A 21948-nucleotide genomic window follows, 5' to 3' on the forward strand; every position below is an offset into this window, starting at 1 on the left:
CTTCTTTATCACTACACGCTGGCCCACATTTCACATCTTGCTGTTCCCACAACTAGAACGGGACCGGGACTGACTCTCTCTTGGTCCCAAGGTTAAATAAGCACAGCCAGGGAAGGGCTGTGATTGGTTCAACTGGCGCAAGCACGTCACTCCTGGAGGCAAAAGCCCTCAGATATCTGGAAAAGTTTTATCAAATTATATTGAGCGCTTGACTTTAAATCATCTCCTCTTTTGTGCAATGCAAATCTTGATGATTTCCCAGTGCACGTGTTGCCTTCGGAAAAACGGGTGCTTTGAATACGGTGTTTGCTTCTCTCAACAGAACCTTTCTGGTATGAGTGGAAATATCCATTTCAGCAGAGACATCTGCCATTTTTTAAAAAGTGGGTGGGATATTTTGCTTAAAATCCTGTGTTAAATGCTATTATTTAAAGAATATTTAGTACTGCGAATAATCTATAGATTTAATAAGACTACATTGTCGTTTCTAGCAAGAAAAAAGCTGTTTTAAATATACTTTATATTATTTGAGGAATTAAAGCTGAGGTTTCAGCGGGGGAAGTTGGTAACAGCAGCTCTGGGCTAAGTCCCCATATTTTAAAATAGGAATGAGTGCTGGTAGTATATGTCACCATCCTTGAAAAAGCCAAGTATCGATTGCAACAGAAAAGCAGGCTGGATTCTACCATTAGGTTCAGCCTTGTTGCATTCAAGTCACTTCACAGCAGAAATCTTCCTTTATCTTGTCCACTCCCCACTTCCGGTTCGTCGAGGATGACGAGCACTTCATTCGCAACCACTCCTTTGCCTCCTTGGAAGGATGTGGACTAACTGAAAGATCAAGCAGAAAACCTTGATCTCACGGAGGGTGAGACTTAGAGGAAGACAGGCCTGGATTCAAGTTTTACACATGGCCACTTCCTATGTGGGATTGAATAGGATACTCGACATTACAAAGATTTTATGTTCTCATTTGTAAAATTGGGATGATGCTATTACCCAGAGTTGTTTGGGGTATTTTTTTTTTAAACCTTAAAAATCTTTTTACTGGAATATAGCTGTTTTACTATATTGTGTTAGTTTCTGCTATACAGCACAGTGATCAGATGTATGATTAATGTATACCCCCCACTCTTGAACCTCCCCTGCCACCTCCCCATCCCACCCCCCTGGGGCATCACAGAGCCCTGAACTGAGGTTTTAAAGGAGATTGTCGATGTAAGCCACACGGCACATGACGATTTGGTGGGGGTTGTATTTCGTCCCAGCCATGCTGACCTCCTTCCCTTTGCTGGGTCATCTGACTCCCTCTCGGTCCCCTCTGCTCCCCCAGCACGGGATGGGCAGAGGGCATTGAGGGAGAGGCTGACCACACCCACGTTAGCCTGACTTCCAGGGGCACCGTTAACCCCAGGGATCCCTTCCCTCTATGTTGCTTTCACGTAAACTGCAGGTCACTGTCAGTCGGCTGGCCTGTCACAGGGCGAGCATCCCTCTAACGTGGAATGTCCACCTGTCCTGCGAGTCCAGCACCCTAATGAGGTGAGAAGCTGGCCTTGAGCACAAGATTGCTCTTTTAAAACCTACGACTTAAAAAATAACTAAATAAAATAAAAAAATAAATAAAACCTACGACGTGGGACTCCCCTGGTGGTCCAATGGTTAGAACTTCCAGTGCAGGGGTCAAAGGGTCAGTCCCTGTTTGAGGAACTGAGATTACACAGGCTGCAGGGTGAGGCCAAAAAAGAAATCAATAAAACCCATGACTTAGGCGTTTCAGTCCTGTGTCCTCTCACCTTCCTTGTTTACTTTCTCTCTCTCTCTCTCTTTTTTTTTTTCCAAAGAGGAGGTTGGGAGTGGGTAGGGAGGATGTTATGGGATTTTAGTTCCCCAACCAGGGATTGAACCCAGGCCCTCAGCATGTTAACTTTTGTGTTCATTCCAAGTACCCATGTCCTTGGAGAACATTTCTTAGAAGAAAGATATAGCACTGGTATAAAAGTACAAGCATGACTCGAGGGACTTTGCTCTGTGACATGAGAGGTTGGCTGACCTGGGCCCCAGGAGTGGCAGGAGAGAGAAAAAACTAGCTATCAGAAAGAGCGTCATGTGAACACTCAGGCACCAATATCCTCATCCAAGAAGCTGCTACGAATGTCAAGTGCATCGTCTTTGCTGAGGCAGGCTCAGAGACCAGCCAAACTCTGGGCCGTGCCAGTGGAAGGATGAAACACTACTGTCGTTTTCTCTGCGCGTTAATATCCAGTTTCCTCAGGTGACACGGCTCCTGGTGCGAGAAGAAAGCAAACGTGTCGTTGTCCCTCTCTGACTCTTCATGTAAGGCTTAGTTTTGTGACAGATGAGCCCAGGCTCCTTCCAATGACTTATCCATGTCAACAAAAGTGGCAGAAAGAATCTTTAGGGCAGGACCTCCACTTAGACGTGGATGAACACAGGATACACTGTGGCATTGTGACCTCTTGGATGGTCAAGAATCCTACCCTTTCCAGCACAACTGAAGGGATGACAGTGACGGCTGCCTCTGGAAATTCTATGGAGGTTCCTGAGAATGTCCACACGCGCTGTGAGCAGCTCCACCCAGACCTGTCTGCTGCTGAAACTGTATATTCGTCTAGTCCAGGGCTCAACCGCTCAGGCCTGGGGCCAAGGATGGTCCTATTTCTGTTGAGAAGGGTCAGGAATGCTTTCCATTTAATCCTGTCTCAGATAACATTCAGATGCTTTAGCCCACAAAAATAAATTCAATTCTTGGAGGTCTAATGTGTGTTTGGGTCTTTATATATAGACGATGGGGACTATATTTCAATATTGGCTTTAATAGAAAAAGCAGGCCCTGAGTGTCTGTAAAATGAAGCCAATGAAGCCATTTTAAAGCCTATAATTATCTTGATAATGCAATAGAATGGGAGATGCAATAGAATTCAATAACATAATGTAGATTTTTAAAAATTCAAAAGACAATATTTGGATTGATCATTTAAATACAGTTCAAGCAGGCCTAACTTTATTTCTCACTTAGAAAAAGGTAAGAAAATCGTTTCTGATTGCTGTCGATCCAGGCCATGAATGAATAGCCATTTCTGCCACGGGAAAATTGAATTTCTCTGGAGACCTCTGCATTGTGGCAAAGGCAGCGTATGAATTTGTCCAGAGCGCCGCCTAGTGGAGAGAAGCATTGCTTCAGAAACCTCAGCGGGTGATGGTGTCTAAATCTCTTCTCAAGAGAAATCAAAATTTCTTGTTAATAGAAACAATGTGAAACCCTTTTTTAAATCTCTAGTTTGTAAATGTAAATCTCAGTTTTCTCTAACCTGTAGCCTGGAAATGATTTTTCTAATCTGTTTTTGTTGTTCAGTCAATAAGTTGTGTCTGGCTCTTTGTGCGGACTTCCCGGTCCTTCTCTGTCTTCCTGAGTTTGCTCAAACTCGTGTCCATTGAGTCAGTGAAGCCATCCAACCATCTCACCTTCTGTAGCTCCCTTCTCCTCTTGCCCTCAGTCTTTCCCAGCATCAGGGGTTTCTTTTCCAGTGAGTATAAATGTTTTACCTCAGTAAATACAGCATACTGAATGTAACCAGCCATTTCTTAGGTAAGTCAGAATCCGATCATGCTTTTCGAAATGAGGCCACTGGTTGATTAAATTATAGGTTATAATTATTTAAGTGGCACATTCAGCTGTATATATGTGTGTGTGTGTGTGCAAAGGCATGTATACACAAATGTGTGTAGGGTATATAGTCACTTCCTTATAAAAGCATGGAGAATGTGCTTTGCCACCCATTGGAAAATTTGCCACTCATTGGAAAAGACCCTGATGCTGGGAAAGATTGAAGGCAGGAGGAAAATGGGATGACAGAGGATGAGATGATTGGAAGGCATCACCGACTCGATGGACATGAGTTTGAGTAAACTCCGGGAGTTGGTGATGGAAGGGGAGGCCTGCTGTGCTGCAGTCCTTGGGGTTGCAAAGAGTCAGACACGACTGAGCAACTGAACTGAACCGAACTTGCCACCAAAACTGCCCCGCTCTGCGCCCCTGGGAGTGCAGGGGCCACTGCATATGGGGCTTTGCAGCCTGTGGCTGCAGACTTCAAGCTGTGGTTCTCAACCTTGACTGTATTTTGGAATCCTCAGGAGAGCTTTCAAAAAACAGTGATGCCAGGTCGCACCCCCAGAGACTCTGATTTAATTGGTGTATAGAAGGTGCTGCATATTGGGAATTTTAAAAACTCCCCAGATGATTCTAATGTGCCCTCAGTGTCGGCAATCACAGATTTCAGGAATAACTTCTCCCAAGTGCAGGAACGGCATTATCACTCCTCTGAGATAGCAGAAGTCAGCAAGAAGGAAGAGGGTAATGAAAAGGAGGCTGGGAACTTGCCTGCAAGCTCATGGCCCTGGTGGCTCAGATGGTACAGAATCTACCTGCAACACAGCAGACACGGGTTCAGTTCCTGGACATAACTGAGCGACTGACACATTCATAATTACCTGGTTATTAACTGATTACCTAGTGCTGTTAGCTGGCAATTAACTGGTTACCTGGTGCTACTCACCACCCAGTGTGAGAATAGTGTTATGGGTATTCTTCCGGCCTGCCAGTCACAGGTAGCTGAAAGGAAGAACAGGAGGACATCAAAAAGCTCCAGAAACAAACCTCTCATTGGTTTACAAGCTAGCACTGAAAAGTGTTCACAAAAGGGAAATAAATTAATAAAGAGTATATGTTTAATTTCAGTAGTAATTATATGTGTACAAATAAGCATATCTTCCCTCTTAATTACCATAAAAATTATTTTAATGATATTCAGTGTTAACAGGGCGAGAGTGAAACTCATCTTCCATTGACTGTATCCGCTTTGGAAAATAATTGAGCAGCATGGGTCAGGGCTGATAAAAATGTTTCCTGTTTATCTGAAGAGACGTGATACAAATGAGCTTACAAAACAGAAAGAGACTGACAGAGAACGAACTTACGGTTGCCAGGAGAAGAATGAGGAGAAGGGATAGTTAGAGAGTTTGGGATGGATATGTAGACATTGCTGTATTTAAAATGGGTAACCAACAAGGACCTACTATACAGCACATAGAACTCTGCTCCATATTATATGGCAGCCTCGATGGGAGTTTGGGAGAAAATGGATACATGTCCATGTATGGTTGAGTCCCTTCACTGTTCACCTGAAACTATCACAACACTGTTAATCAGCTATATCCCAATACAAAAATAAAAATTAAAAAAAAAGTTTCCTGTTTAACCACCTAATTCCCCTGAGAATCTGAGGAAACATTTTATAATATGAGAAAATCTACATGGATGAAAAGGTTCATCATAGTTATTCTTAATAGTACAATATGAGAAATAGTCAAAGTATGAACAGTAAGAGAAAGGTTAAAAAGATAAATCACATATCCATTGGGTAGAACATTATGCAGCCATTGTAAACATTGTTAGAAATGAAAATGTTTTGTATCAAAATCTTTATGCTCTAATGCTAAGTAAGGGCTTCCCAGATGGCGCTAGAGGTAAAGAACCCGCCTGCCAATGCAGGAGACCTGAGACTCGGGTTCGATCCCTGGGTTGGGTAGATCCCCTGGAGGAGGGCATGGCAACCCACTCCAGTATTCTTGCCTGGAGAATCCCCACAGACAGAGGAGCCTGGTGGGCTACAGTCCATAGGGTCGCAAAGAGTCGGACAGGACTGAAGTGACTTAGCACACAGCACAGGAGATGAATGAGGGGCATGAATGGAGAGTCCTGGGGCTCTGCAGGCACCTCCAAGCTCTGATTCTGTAAAGTGCTCTTCCTCCCTAAAGAAAGCAGGTGTTACTTAACAAAAACTCCCCCAAAGTGCAAGGAGTTAAACAACTTCAGCCAGATGGACAATTCCAGGAAAAAAAAACCCATCACAAAATGCCAAGAAGACGCAGGAGCAGCAGAGAAAGAGGATCCCTGAACAGGATGCCAATTCTGTTTGATGAGTCAGGAGTAGGACCTAGAAGGTATAGTTTTTGAAAACCACCCAGAAAATGTTGGGAACCAATGAAATTTGACAACTGGTGCTCCAGATGTCCTTTGCTTATCTCCTGCCAAGTGTAAGGTTTCACAAAGTCCTCTCTCATACATCCTGCTCTGCCCACACTCATGCCTCTGGCTTTTTTTTTTTTTTTTTTTTCAGAGCTGAGCTATTTGCAACAATCTATTGAGCTTCAATCTGTATTACCCACTGCATCTCCCATGCTGGTACCGGAACAGTGGTTCCTAAACTTAAGTGTGCGACAGGATAGGCTGGGTGCCGTGATACAACATACAGATCCCCAGATCCCATAACCGGAATTTCTGATGCTGAAGGCTGGGATTGGGGATGAAAACTTGGATTTTTCATCAGGTTCTTCGGGGAGGCTGCTCCTGATGGTCTGGGGCCACACTTTGAGAAGCGCTGTACTGGAAGGGTTGTCCTAAAGCAGATGGTGAGTTTGTCCATCACCTGAAGACTTCCGTGTTTACAGCAGAAAGCCCAGCCACTGAGCAGAGTCCATAGACACTGCGGCTTTTCCAGAGACTTGCTTCTCCTGTTCACATCTCTGGCTCAAGCACACCAAGCACTTCCCCGTGTGCACTAAACGCTACCCCATGCTGTGTTTCTTCACACTTGCAGTCTTTGCAGATACAAGTCTCTCTCTGGAGAGATTTTTCTATTTCTATACTGGGTCAACTCCCACTCATCAGTCAAGATTCTGCTGGAATGTCACTTTCTCCACGAAACCATCACAGGATCCTTCAGAAATAGCATTTTTCTCTCTCTGCTTCTCTGTGCCTCTGATTTGGAATACAGCACATTGCATTTTTTTAAAAAAAGATTTTTTCGATGTGGACCTTTGAAAAAGTTTTTACTGGATTTGTTGCCACATTGCTTCCAGTCTTTCCTTAATGTTTTGGTTTTCTGGCCAAAAGGCATATGGGAACCCATACCCCTTGCCCTGGAAGGTGAAGTCCCAACCACTGGACCATCAGGAAAGTCTTCCAGTGCATTGCATTTTGATCCTCTGAATATCTCGATTATCTGCAGAATTCGCTAATTCATCATAAGGATTTCAAATAAAGATAAATTATATTCTTTATTGCTTACCCTCTCTATCCCAAAGAGCTAGCACAAAAGACATGCTAAATTCACACTTGTTGCCTGAAAGATGGGAGAGTCAAGGACACTATTTAGGCAAACAGTTGTTTGATTTTTTCCTAAAGCCTAAAAGTACTTAAAGTGAAAAAGCAGATTCATTCTTTAGATGGCAGTTGAGCTATCAGTTACCTAGCTCTGGAAACTGTTTAAGGCTGGACATTGTGGGAAATACACAAATTTCCATAATGAACATCCTTAGAATACTATACTGTCTACAGAAGGATTAATGTCACATTTTCCATTCCTTACCCAAACCTCCCAAAAAGACTTTAGCGTTTAAAATCTGATGCAAAAGAGTTTGGGTGTGATTTCTCTCTCCTCTAAGCAAATATACAGCAAATAAAAAATTTTCATCTGACAAGAGAAATGGTTTAATAATACCCACCACATTTGAAATATAGGACATGTAATTTAGAGGATAGAAGCCCAAAATCTTTCCTTTTAATTCATATTAGTGCAAATATTTTAGGGCTTAAAGACAAATGCACGGCCACTGGAGAAACTTAGCCTGTTCACAAAAACAAATTACAGTCATCCATTTTCAGGGCTCTAAAATATTGGCTGCTGCTGCTACTGCTGCTAAGTCGCTTCAGTCGTGTCTGACTCTGTGCGACCCCACCAGGCTCCCCCGTCCCTGGGATTCTCCAGGCAAGAACACTGGAGTGGGTTGCCATTTCCTTCTGCAAAGCATGAAAGTGAAAAGTGAAAGTGACAGTGAAGTCACTCAGTCGTGTCCGACCCTCAGCGACCCCATGGACTGCAGCCTTTCAGGCTCCTCCATCCATGGGATTTTCCAGGCAAGAGTATTGGAGAGGGGTGCCATTGCCTTCTCTGAAAATATTGGCTAGACTGAAAAAATTCCAAATTTATAGATGATTCTAAGTGAAGACGTTCTTCTCTCACTGGCTGGTATTTTACAATACATGTCATCGTGTTCAGCCTTGTAGGATTTATGCCATTAGGAGTCATATCTTCAGATAAAAGCTGGATCAAGGAAAGGGGATAGTTGGAAGAGTATTTGTCGGTGAATGATTCACAGAAAATGAGTTCGTTTCTTCTGAGTTTCAATCTTTTTCAATAAAGACCTTGACCAAGGGCTTGGAGATCTGCCCCTGCTTGTACATACTTCAGAAGGGCAAAGTACTCTATGTCACGAGGGTTAGGTGAGACTGGCCAGCTGAGAAATATTCTGGGATTCAACCACTAATTCATTGTAGAGTAATCAGTCACTCACTCATTGAACAAGTTTTTAACAAGTAATCAATCATTCATTCACTCATTCAACAAGTTTTATTGCCTTCCAATTGCTTGCAAGGCACCCATGTTGGCCCTAAAGATTCAGCAGTGACAAAACAGACACAAGTCTTTTCCTATATGGGTCTTACACTGTAGCTGGGGAAAAAGGAGTAATAAAATGTGTGTGTGTGTATGTGCACATACATGAGTGCACATGTGTGTGCATAAATCACCCCAGAATAAAGCTTGGTGCAGGCTAGAGAATTATGGGAGTGGCTAAACTGTAGTTTCATCCAGGGAAAAGCTCATTGGCTGTCCCACCAGGAGCGGGGGGAAGAGTGACCAATCAGCTGTCTCGGGGAGGAGCCTTCCAGGCAGAGGGAACAAAATGTACAAAGATTCTGCAGTGGGATGAACATAGAGGGACTAGCGTGATTGGAGGGAATGAAGGGAAGAGTATTAGAAAATGAGATCCAAGATAACAGGATGGTGAGGTGGGGGCTGGAGTCTGGTCTTACATGGCCTTGTAGACCTCTATTTTGGCTTTTACTTGGTATGAGATGAGGACTTTGTAATGTTGAGTAGCAAAGTGATAATAAGATCTCTCCTATTTTAGAATTGTCAATCTGGCTGCTGTCTTCAGAGTCAACTGAAGGGAGAGGGGGCAGAAGCAGGGAGATGAATTAGAGGGCTATGACAACAATTCAGGTGAGAGATGGCTTTGGCTCAGACAGGGATTTAGTGTAGGTGGTGAAAAGTGATCAGACTCTGGATATAGTTTGAAAGAAGAGCTGACAGGATCTGCTAAAGGACCAGGTAGAAAACGTGAGAGAAAGAGAGAAGTCATGGATGCTGTCAGGTTTTGTTTGGGGAGGAGTGGAGAAGGGAATGGCTTTGAGAAGGAGAGAGCTCTATTTGGAACGTGTTGAGATGCTGATGGCACAGCCAAATGAAGCCTAGACTTAAGGAAGATATAAATTTGGCGATCCTCTGCATGTAGCTGGTATTTAAAGCCATCAGACAGAATGAATGCTATGAAGGTGAGTATTGTAAAGTAATAATAATAAGCAGAAACAACAATTAAGTAGAGTTGGGAAACCTGGAGGAGGAGCTCTCTCACCCTGGGACATGCTTGACCGAGCAGGAAGAAAAAGACTCCTTTCCCGGCAAGGACTCAGCCAAAAGCTATGGACTCTTTGTTTACTACAGCCCTGCCGACTTTCTTTTCCTCTTATAAAAGGCTTCCATTGCTCTGGGGCAGGGTGGGGTGGGGGCTTGCATGTGGCCTGCCATGGTTGCACACCCCAAATTTAAATTCTCTGTTGATCCCAACTTAACCCATTTTTGCTGGAGAAATGTCTGGTAGTCTGTTTGTTTCAGGTCAAAATTGTGTAGCTAGAAAAGAGGACAAGTACAAAGTAAATGTTCTGAGCTCTCTAGTGGAAAAGATCCGGGGCATAAGAAAGTCAAGGAACCAAATGAAGAAGTGAAGGATGTAGGAAGGATCTTCCACAAGGACATTGAAATCATCAAGAATTAAGAGAAGTGTTGGAGAATGTAATAGTGACCCAGAAGCTAAAATATTCATGAGATAGACCATCCAAAGTTTTGATTATTATACAATCAAGTAGAAGGACTGAAAAATGCTATAAACGCCAATAGATTGTTAGTCTACAGTGGAGACACATATTGACTTCTATTAACTATCCTTTAGTGCCATCTGCTGGACACAGACCAAAGCAAATCACTACAGAAGGATGAACCTTTTAAACAAAGTCCTTGTGATTAAGAAAATTTCACAGAAAATAAAAAAGTTCTTAGTGTACTGAGAGTAATTAGATAGTCACTTTGCAATTTCACCAAGCTTTGTTTCTTAAATATCTAAGGAAAAAATAGAGACAAGGGGATGTATAAAGAGGGAAGCAGAATTTGGAGGTTAAAAAGTAGGCACACGAAGGGAAAAAAAGAAGTGGAAATGAGACGGATTGTTTAATTAGTCTATGATTTGTCCTTTGGAAAATATCCACTTTAGAAATTGGGACTTATACTATCCAGTTTTGAAAGTCTCATGTGTACATGTGCTTTCCCCTCCCCAAGAGGTTAAATTTTCATAATCAGGTCCCCCATCTTACATATTGCTAGTGACATGCCTAGCCTACCACTGTATTTAGGACAGGGCCCGGCAAAGAGCAGATGCTTAATATTCAAAGACTGGAGTAAGAAGAAACAACAGTAAAGATATTTTAAACAGACTCACGGATAAGGAAAACAGGCCTAGTGGTTACCAATGGGGAGAAGGAATGAGGGAGGGGCAAGAAAGGGGTATGGGATTAAGAGATACAAACAACTCTATGTGAAATAGATAAGCAACAGGCTTATATTGTAGCACAGGGAAATACAGCCATTATTTTGTAGTAACTTTAAATGGAGTAGAATCTATAAAAATAGTGAATCACTATTTTGGATACCTGAAACTAACATAGTACTGTAAGTGAACTATACTTCAGTTAAGAAAAGAGTGAAGACCGTTGTACAACAATATGAATATACTTCTTACCAAATTGTGCACTAAAACATGTTAAGATGGTGCATATTATGTGATTTTCAACGCACAAACTTAAAACTATAAAATAATCTTATTTATTATTTTTTAAAAGATTTTTAAAAATGTAGACCACTTTTAAAGTCTTTATGGACACACAGTATTGCTTCTGTGTTATGTTTTGGTTTCTTGGCCCTGAGGTGTGTGGGATCTTCTTAGCTCCCTGGCTAGGGATCCCACACTTCCTGAGTTGGAAGACGAAGTCTTAACCATTGGACCACCGGGGAAGCCCCATCCTTGTAGTGATGGAAATAGCCTGGATCTTGATTGAATTGATGTTAATATCCTGGTTGTGGTATTGTATTATACCACAGTTTTGTAGGATGTTACCGTGGGAAAGTAGATAAAGGGCACATTGTATTTCGCTGTATTATTTCTTACAATTGCAAAATAAAAAGTTCAATTAAAAAAGACTATCTAATAGAATGATTTGACATTGACAATAAACTGCCTCAAGACCAGAGCATGAATAAATTAGATGTTGCTTTGTTGTAGACAGGGTTGCACTAGAGAAGTTCCTCTTTCTAGCACCTAATTGGCAGGCCCCTAGCACCTGAAGTCAAGGACTAAGGTCCAAGTGAATTTCTCTACATCAGCTGCAGCTGGTAATTGCTTGTTTGTTTTTTTTCTGTGTGGATTTCCCTCATTCAAGTTGTACAGATTTCAACAACTCTAGAAGGACAGAGGGATAAATGGTCCTTTCTTGGAGAATTAAATAAAATAAATGGTTCCAAGTATTCTGGACTAATCAGCAATTGCTCATTGCCATAATATTCCTCTGGAAATTGAACTTTCCTGCATTGGTGAAAATGAAAATGTTCATTTTATAGAATTTATGAGATGAAATTTAAGACTATTAAGCTGGCATTTTGGTGTTGACTGTAAAATTGTTTGCAATAACTTACTGACAAATTGAAAATAACCAAAACCTCTAACAAACAGGCATTGGTTAAATGTATGATAGCATATTTCAACTTTTTAAAAATTGCTAACTCCTTAAGTGGTTTAAAAAGTATATTTTTATAATTTTGAATGGCATGTGAGGAAAAAAACCCCTCATTTTAAATTTAAAATATGAAACACACATTTTAGGGTCAATATATTAAGGATTACGTTAGAAAATTTCTTAAAAATATAATAGATGAATCATGTGTGGAGATTATTAGTTAGTAAAAATAGATAGGGAGTCTTAAACAAACAGTGCATATGTACCCTAAATATTTTGTTTCAACCTAAAATAATTATATATACTTTCACTTGAAAATGAAAGTATAAATGTTTTACTTTCTCTTGAAAATGGACTTCCTTGGTGGCTCAGACGGTAAAGAACCTGCCTGCAATTCAGTAGACCCAGGTTCAATACGTGGGTCAGGAAGATCCCCTGGAGAATGGCAACCCACTCCAGTACTCTTGCCTGAAGAATTCCATGGACAGAGGAGACTGGCAGGCGACTGTCCATGGGGACGTAAAGAGTTGGGCACAACTGAGCGACTAATATTTTCACTTGAAAGTACTTTGCTGTAACACGAAAGCATGGTTGGAATTCTTACAAAGATCACATTGTAATGCATTACCTATAATTGTAGGTTTAGTTTCCTTGAATTGGAGGGTGAAATTTGTACATTTTGTGAAACCATATGAATAGAAGCTTCAAAGATTTTTTTTTGCAATCTTGTCTATTCCTTTAGATCATATTTAAGAAAAAATGCTTTTCAAAATTAAACGTAAAAGCTAGTAGTTGGACTGGATGCCACAGGCTTATGAGCCTTCTAGACGAAAGAAAGAGCCCAGAGACAGTGACAGAGACATCAACCGCTACTGGACAAAGAGATGCAACCGCTGTGTGAACAACTGCTCTATGTGTCTGAACCAAAAGGTCTCTGTTTCTATGTGTCTGAAACAAAAGGTCGTAGAGTGACACCCCACCTGAACAGCAGACAGACAGTAAGAGCAGGCAAGACACAATCACAACCATCACTGCTTGAGGGACAAGGAGACTGCCCTTTATATGGGGAATCAATGTCAGGTTTTCCCATCAGTCACCAGGGAAACCAGTGTCTGGGGCAAGCACGTAGGCAGTTACTGATTAAGACTTATAATTAAGAGGACCGGATAGGCATGTGAGTGAGGCAGGCACTGACAAAGCAGGAGATGTACAAAGAGCAAGGGAACCGCCGTTTTGAATGGTCTCACCATATTCCAGTACAAATGGCAATAAATTAGGTTTCAGAAGAGATATAATCAACTCTTGGTAGATATTCAGCTTGATCCTTGGGTGCAGGGGTAATTAATTGAACCTGCTGGAAAGTGGTCTTTTAGTCATAAATGAGCAGCTTTCCATGGGCATGGCTGGGTCGTCTTATGGAGTGAATGAAAATGTAGGGTAAACGTGAGTGTGCACTACCCGGAGGGATTGTTAAACTCAGGTTGCTCAGCCCTGTGATTTGATACAGAAGGTCTGGAGAGGGTCTGAGAACCTGCATTTATTACAAGTTCCCAAGTAGGGGGTCACAGGCTGAGAACCACTGGCACGGGTCAGTCCCATCAGTTCAGTTCAGTTCAGTCCAGTCGCTCAGTTGTATCTAACTCTTTGCAACCCCATGGCCTGCAGCACACCAGGCCTCCCTGTCCATCACCAACACCTAGAGTTTACTCAAACTCAGGTCCATTGAGTTGGTGATGCCATCCAACCATCTCACCCTCTGTCGTCCCCTTCTCCTCCCAACTTCAATCTTTCTCAGCATCAGGGTCTTTTCAAGTGAGTCAGTTCTTCACATCAGGTGGCAAAAGGATTGGAGTTTCAGCCTCAATATCAGTCCTTCCAATGAATATTCAGGACTGATTTCCTTTAGGATGGACTGGTTGGATCTCCTTGCAGTCCAAGGGACTCTCAAGAGCCTTCTCCAAAATCACAGTTCAAAAGCATCAATTCTTCAGCGCTCAGCTTTCTTTATAGTCCAACTCTCACACCCATACATGACTACTGGAAAAACCATAGCTTTGACTAGATGGACCTTGGCAAAGTAATGTCTCTGCTTTTTAATATGCTATTTAGGTTGGTCATAACTTTTCTTCCAAGGAGCAAGCGTCTTTTAATTTCATGGGTGCAGCCACCATATACAATGATTTTGGAGCCCCAAAAAATAAAGTCAGCCACTGTTTCCACTGGTTCCCCTTCTATTTGCCATGAAGTGATGGGACCAAATGTCATGATCTTCGTTTTCTGAATGTTGAGCTTTAAGCCAACTTTTTCACTCTCCTCTTTCACTTTCATCAAGAGGCTTTTTAGTTCCTCTTCACTTTCTGCCATAAGGGTGGTGTCATCTGCATATCTGAGGTTATTGATATTTCTCCTGGTAATCTTGATTCCAGCTTGTGCTTCATCCAGTCCAGCGTTTCTCATGATGTACTCTGCATATAAGTTAAATAAGCAGGGTGACGATAGTCTTGACACACTCCTTTCCCGAATTGAAACCAGTCTGTTGTTCAATGTCCAAATTCTAACTGTTGCTTCTTGACCTACATACAGATTTCTCAGGAGTCAGGTCAGGTGGTCTGGTATTCCCATCTCTTTAAGAATTTTCCACAGTTTGGTGTGATGGTTAAGGGCTAATACTCTAGGATTTAACAAGTGAGCACTGCTTTTCCTCCTTAAGGACGATAAAGCAATATCCTCCTTTTAAAGTAATATGTTTGGTTCAGGAATTAAATTGTATTCCATAGAGAGGAAATGTACATATTAATTACTAGAAATGATTATTGCTTTCATGATCCTGACGTTTAGAATGACTGCATTTGGTGCTTAAAATAGCTGATCACTTTATTTTCCTGACAGTAATTTCTTGTTTCTAAATGACAAAAGAAAAATGTATGGATCTTTAACTGCAAACATTCTTCTGTCAGTAACACTTTGCAAAGGCAGGTAGCCTTTATCCCCAATCAATGAAAAGGTCCATGGAGTCAAAACTATGGTGTTTGCAGTAGTCATGTATCGATGTGAGAGTTGGACCATAAAGAAGGTTGAGCACCAAAGAATTGATCCTTTTGAATTGTGGTGCTGGGGAAGACTCTTGGGGTCCCTTGGACTCCAAGGAGAGCAAACCAATCAATCCTAAAGGAAATCAACCCTGAATGTTCATTGGAAGGACTAATGCTAAAGCTGAAGCTCCAATACTTTGGCCACCTGATGCGAAGAGCTGACTCATTGGAAAAGACCCTGATGCTGGGCAAGAGGGAGAGCAGGAAAAGAGGATGACAGAGGAAGAGCTGGTTGGATGGCATCATTGATTCAGTGGACATGGGTTTGAGCAAACTCTGGGAGATAGTGGAGAACAGGGAAACCTGGTGTGTTGCAGCCCATGGGGTTGCAAATAGTTGGAGTCAGCTTAGCCACTGAACAACTACAACAATGAAAAGCCAACTGGAATGTAAGATATAACGGCTGCCTTTTTGAAACATTTTATCTCGTGGACTTTTCAGGCATATTTGAGATCTCAGGGTGCAGAATGCAAACTGTGATAAGGGGAATGCAGCTTCCTGGACAGGGTGAGAATCTCGAGATAAATTTGCAAGACGGATCTTCTGCCCTCTGAGGGGCAGTGACCAAGAATAAGGACAATAGGAAGTAGGGTCCTGGGTGAGCAAGCAGCTGTCTGCCCTCCCAGTGGTGTAGGTTGCTGTTATAAGGAGCAATGTTCAAATTATTTTACTTACCAACTTGCCAAAAAACAGAAACAGAAATGTGTTTATGATCATCTTTAGGGATGAGAGTCCCTAAACACATAACAGGGAAACTAAACAATGCTACATCATTCAGAATGATATAGTGGGAGCAGATTTATTTACATGAAAAGATATTGTACTTCTGAGTTGAGAAATGCAAGTTATAAAACAGTTTATGTTGTATGAGTCCATTTATGGCAGGAAATAAAAATCAAAATACATACAGTCAAATATTTCTAGTAGTTTTCTTGATAGGAGGGGAAAATATTGGATTCTTGGTATGTTTTGGTTCCTATGTTTTTCAGTGCATATTGCCTATAACATATTACTTATGGGATTTAGAAAAATGAAAACAAAGAGGTGGGTATTATTTTTAAGAAGCAGATAGGAGTGACAGAGAGACCATAACAGTTATCTCCCACAGTTTGTTTTAAAATAATGCCTTTATTGATCTCCTGAGACAAACATTCCACCGTCCTACAAGAAGGTTTGCATATATAACTTATGTGGATGCAAAAGTGATCTGTCCGCTGACACACTGCAGCATTAAACATCTTTAGTATGTGGCATTTACTATATAATTACTCCCTCAAATACTAGCTATTTACTGATAATGAAATAACAAACACAGAAATAGGCACAGTCATAAATTACTGGTAGTCACCATAGCAACACCCTATGAGAAATTCTATTTTTGTCCTTGTGATTACAAAAGTACTTTTGCTAACAGTCTTACATGGTGTATATTTTAAATATATGTGAAATATTTTTAAATTCACCTTTTATACATTATTTTAACTAAACATAAATTATCACGTTTTTTTTTTTCTCCCAGAAAAAACTGGAGGATTTTTTGCTTGATATCAAAGTACCTTCTATTAGACACAGCAAGGCCATCTTTCACAAGGAAATCAATATAGGCATTTTTAAGCTGCCTTCAATTAAAATTATTATAAAGACATTTGCCTAATCTCACCTTCCTGACTCATAACTTCTGAAGGTTGTGGTTTGGTTTTAACTGAAATACCCTGGTGATTGTTCAGAACTTCATTATAAGAATGAGAAAACCAATTATGTTACTTCAGTAGATAAAATTAACATTATTCCTAGAGACTATATTTTAGAAATCTCAGTCCTTACTGTTTAGTATGAATCATCTTTAAAAAAGAAAGAAGGTTGATCCTGGTAAAAAGTCATGTTTACATTTGAAGTGGTTGGTTTTGCTTTGTTCATTTTTTAAATTTTGCAGGGATGGGGTTGGTGGCTTATTGGAGGCAGAGTGGGTTCAAACACAAACCTTGTGCCCTGCTGATGCCGGTGGCTCTGGGAAGGCAGGAAGGACTAAGCCTCTGAACCTCCTTCACTTCTTCCCTAAACCATCAGACGGTTTCATGAGTAGTAACACGCCCAGAGTTTTTGGGCTTCCCAGGTGGCACAGTGGTAAAGAATCTGTCTGTCAGTGCAGGAAATGCAAGACACGGGTTTGATCCCTGGGTCAGGAAGATCCCCTGGAGAAGGAAATGGCAACCTGCTCCAATATTCTTGCCTGGAGAATTCCTTGGACAGAGGAGCCTGGCGGGCTAGAGTCCATGGAGTCACAAAGAGTCAGATGTGGCTGAGTGCACACACAGCACATGTCTAGAGTTTTAGGGCTATACCCAGTATCCAGGTAACTCATTGCATCTCTCTCTTTCCATTCTGTTAAAATGAATGGTCTTGCTAAGAAAATATATGGCTTATCATCTAGGGTGTACTACTCCTTGGCATGTTTAACTATATATAGAGAGGTTTCAAGCCAGGATATCAATGATAATGCTCACATCTATATTGTATATATATTTTAAAATAATTTTATTCATTTATTATTATTATTTTGGGACTGTGTTGGGTCTTCACGGCTGCTCGAGCTTTTCTCTCGGTGCTGTGAGCGGGGGCTCTTCTCGAGTTGTGGTGCTCTGGCTTCTCATTGCACTGGTGTCTCTTGTTGCTGAACACAGGCTCTAGAGTGCTTGGGCTTCAGTAGTTGAGGCTCCCCAGCTCTAGAGCACAGGCTCAATAGTTATGGTGCATGGGCTGAGTTGCTCTGTGGCACGTGGGATCCTCCCGGTTCAGGGATAGAACCTGTGTCTATTGCACTGGCAGGCGGACTCTTTAGCACTGAGCCACCAGGGAAGCCCTATAATTACATTTATTTTAGCTCAATAAACATGCCTATAAATAGCATAGGCACAAACATAAGATTTCAAAGGAAAGTATTATTTGGGTATTTAGCAAATTTGAAGACTGATTTAACTTTCAACAATTACTGTAAATTTGCATTGAATGTATTTTTAGTCAATTAAAGTTTCTTATTTGCATAGGTCTGAATGATACTCCAACTCTTCCAAAGTGTCCCAGCACAATCATTTTATAGTAGTCAATCATTACCTACTTTAATATTTCACATGATTAGGATTGGCACATGTCACCGCAAGATCATCTCTGTAGAAAAACCCATGGACAGATGAAAAACATCTTGTAGCCCACATAGGATTTTATGTCAATAATATGCTATAAATATTGACATATACTAGCTTGCACAGTACTTTTAAACACAGTATTTTATCTGGTACAACTCTGAAAAGGGTGATTCCAAATTAACATATAAAGTAAGGTGGATTAATAACCTCAGATATGCAGATGACACCACCCTATGGCAGAAAGTGAAGAAGAACTAAAAAGCCTCTTGATGAAAGTGAAAGAGGAGAATGAAAAAGTTGGCTTAAAGCTCAACATTCAGAAAACAAAGATCATGGCATCTGGTCCCATCACTTCATGGCAAATAGATGGGGAAACAGTGGAAACAGTGTCAGACTTTATTTTTTGGGGCTCCAAAATCACTGCAGATGGTAACTGCAGCCATGAAATTAAAAGACGCTTACTCCTTGGAAGAAAAGTTATGACCAACCTAGATAGCATATTCAAAATCTTTGCCTACTAAGGTCCGTCTAGTCAAGGCTATGGTTTTTCCAGTGGTCAGGTATGGATGTGAGAGTTGGACTGTGAAGAAGGCTGAGCGCCGAAGAATTGATGCTTTTGAACCGTGGTGTTGGAGAAGACTCTTGAGAGTCCCTTGGACTGCAAGGAGATCCAACCAGTCCATTCTGAAGATCAGCCCTGGGATTTCTTTGGAAGAAATGATGCTAAAGCTGAAACTCCAGTACTTTGGCCACCTCATGGGAAGAGTTGACTCATTGGAAAAGACTCTGATGCTGGGAGGGATTGGGGGCAGGAGGAGAAGGGGATGACCAAGGATGAGATGGCTGAATGGCATCACTGACTCAATGGACATGAATCTGAGTGAACTCTGGGAGCTGGTGATGGACAGGGAGGCCTGGCGTGCTGCGATTCATGGGGTCCCAAAGAGTCAGACACGACTGAGTGACTGAATTGAACTGAACTGAAGGTGGATTAGGCAATAAAGAATCTGCCTGCAATGCAGGAGACCTGGGTTCAATCCCTGGGTCAGGAAGATCCCCTGGAGAAGGGAATGGCAACCCACTCCAGTATTCTTACCTGGAAAATCCCATGGTCAGAAGAGTCTGGCGGGCTATAGTCCATGAGGTCGCAAAAAGTTGGACATGACTGAGCGACTAACACTTTCACAAAAGAGGCACAGGAAGCCTATAGGGCTTTCCAAGTTACCATTGTAAAAAGTAGACGCTGATTCTTAAAGTTTTGGTTCTGAAATGAGTTTTGAAAGAAGCCTCCCCACCAGCACCACCATACATCAGCTTAAGGAGTCCTCAGTCCTACAGGCTGTAGGAAGACGTGGTGTCCATCATCCCAAAGGGAATGTACAAACAGGAGGCTCCCAGTGGTCTTCTGCTCAGGTCAGCACTGCCTCCAGCCATGGTTCCCCAGCCACCTCCTGGGCTCTGTTTGGCTTTTGGAGAGTGGATGGGTGTAATGACTCATCCACTGAAGAAATATTTACACAGCCGTATATCATGTGCTAGGCACTTTCCAAGGCACAAAACCACAACCGAGGTCAAGATGAGCCCATCGTCTGCCCTGTTAGAACCGACACATCTGGTGGGGAAGATGGACGTGCATCAGCTAATTCCTACAGAGGTGTGACACTGAGTAACCCAGAATACCAAAGGGCAACTATGAGAGAGGGCCATCAACCCAGACCAGGGGCGTCAGAGGAAGTGGTGTCTGAGTGGAGAAACAAGAGGGTATTAGTCAAGCAAAGCCATGAGACGGGGCGAGGGGAAGGAGGGGGCAGCACAAAGGCCCAAAGGCTAGGGAGTGTGTGAAGTTTGAAGGAAGCAGAAATTCAGCAGAAGTGAATTATGAAAGCGCAGGGTCTTACCAGTCAGAAAAAAAAGTCTGGACTTTACCTCGATCATGGAAGGGAACCAACAAAGGTTTTCAGCAGAAGACCATTGAATAAATACTGATAAGACTCTTTTTTCAGTATTAAAAAAAAGTCAGGCTTTTTTTACTGTCAGAAAAAAATTGCACAATGTGAGAGTTGAGAGTAGAGTTTTACTGGGGACAGATGAGGACTGTAGCCCAGGAGACAGCATTTCAGATAGCTTGAGAAACTCCTCCGAGGCTGCGAGACGAGTAGCTAGGATGTATAAGAGTTTTACAATAAAGGGCAGGTAGTTTGGACATCAAAAGATCACTGTTAATTAAAGAAACTAGATGTGTCAAGTTAAGGAATTTAGTACTTTTCTATGTATGGGAAGATGCAAGAGCCTGCGCTCACGGAAATCATGCCTTTGATATGCATCTCAGCTATCTGGGGCCGTTTCCTGTATTTTCAGATCCTGAGTTTCCTCAGGGCTCATTGTAGGGAGTGGCTTCAATCTGATGGCTGCTCAGTTCAGTTCAATCACTCAGTCGTGTCTGACTCTGCGACCCCATGAATCGCAGCACGCCAGGCCTCCCTGTCCATCACGAGCTCCCAGAGTTCACTCAGATTCACGTTCATCTTCATCGAGTCAGTGATGCCATCCAGCCATCTCATCCTCGGTCGTCCCTTTCTCCTCCTGCCCCCAATCCCTCCCAGCATCAGAGTCTTTTCCAATGAGTCAACTCTTCCCATGAGGTGGCCAAAGTACTGGAGTTTCAGCTTTAGCATCATTTCTTCCAAAGAAATCCCAGGGTTGATCTCCTTCAGAATGGACTGGTTGGATCTCCTTGCAGTCCAAGGGACTCTCAAGAGTCTTCTCCAACACCACGGTTCAAAAGCATCAATTCTTCGGCGCTCAGCCTTCTTCACAGTCCAACTCTCACATCCATACCTGACCACTGGAAAAACCATAGCCTTGACTAGACGGACCTTAGTCGGCAAAGTAATGTCTCTGCTTTTGAATATGCTATCTAGGTTGGTCATAACTTTTCTTCCAAGGAATAAGTGTCTTTTAATTTCATGGCTGCAATCACCATCTGCAGTGATTTTGGAGCCCCCCAAAATAAAGTCTGACACTGTTTCCACTGTTTCCCTATCTATGTGTCATGAAGTGATGGGACCGGATGCCATGATCTTCGTTTTCTGAATGTTGAGCTTTAAGCCAACTTTTTCATTCCCTTCTTTCACTTTCATCAAGAGGCTTTTTAGTTCTTCTTCACTTTCTGCCATAAGGGTGGTGTCATCTGCATATCTGAGGTTATTGCTATTTCTCCCGGCAATCTTGATTCCAGCTTGTGTTTCTTCCAACCCAGCATTTCTCATGATGTGCTCTGCATATAAGTTAAATAAGCAGGGTGACAATACACAGCCTTGACGTACTCCTTTTCCTATTTGGAACCAGTCAGGAATGCCTTCCTTCCTGAATCCCTCAGGGCACATCGACTCACACTGCAGGGCTACAGTCTGATGACTGTGACATCCTTGTTTACTGATATGGCAGGAAATATTCCATTTCTCAAGACCATTGAAAAAAAGAAAGACGATGGTAGTAATCTAGCTGAATGATAGTCGGATGGTCTGAACTAGGTAATGATGGGAGAGAGTATAAACGTGGATACAAGAGATCTTCATAGAATGTAGACTCATCAGTTCAGTTCAGTTCAGTTCAGTTCAGTCACTCAGTCGTGTCCGACTCTTTGTGACCCCATAAATCGCAGCACACCAGGCCTCCCTGTCCATCACCAACTCCCGGAGTTCACTCAGACTCGCATCCATCGAGT

This window comes from Capricornis sumatraensis, chromosome 22, assembly GCF_032405125.1.
Source record: "Capricornis sumatraensis isolate serow.1 chromosome 22, serow.2, whole genome shotgun sequence".
NCBI lineage: Eukaryota > Metazoa > Chordata > Mammalia > Artiodactyla > Bovidae > Capricornis > Capricornis sumatraensis.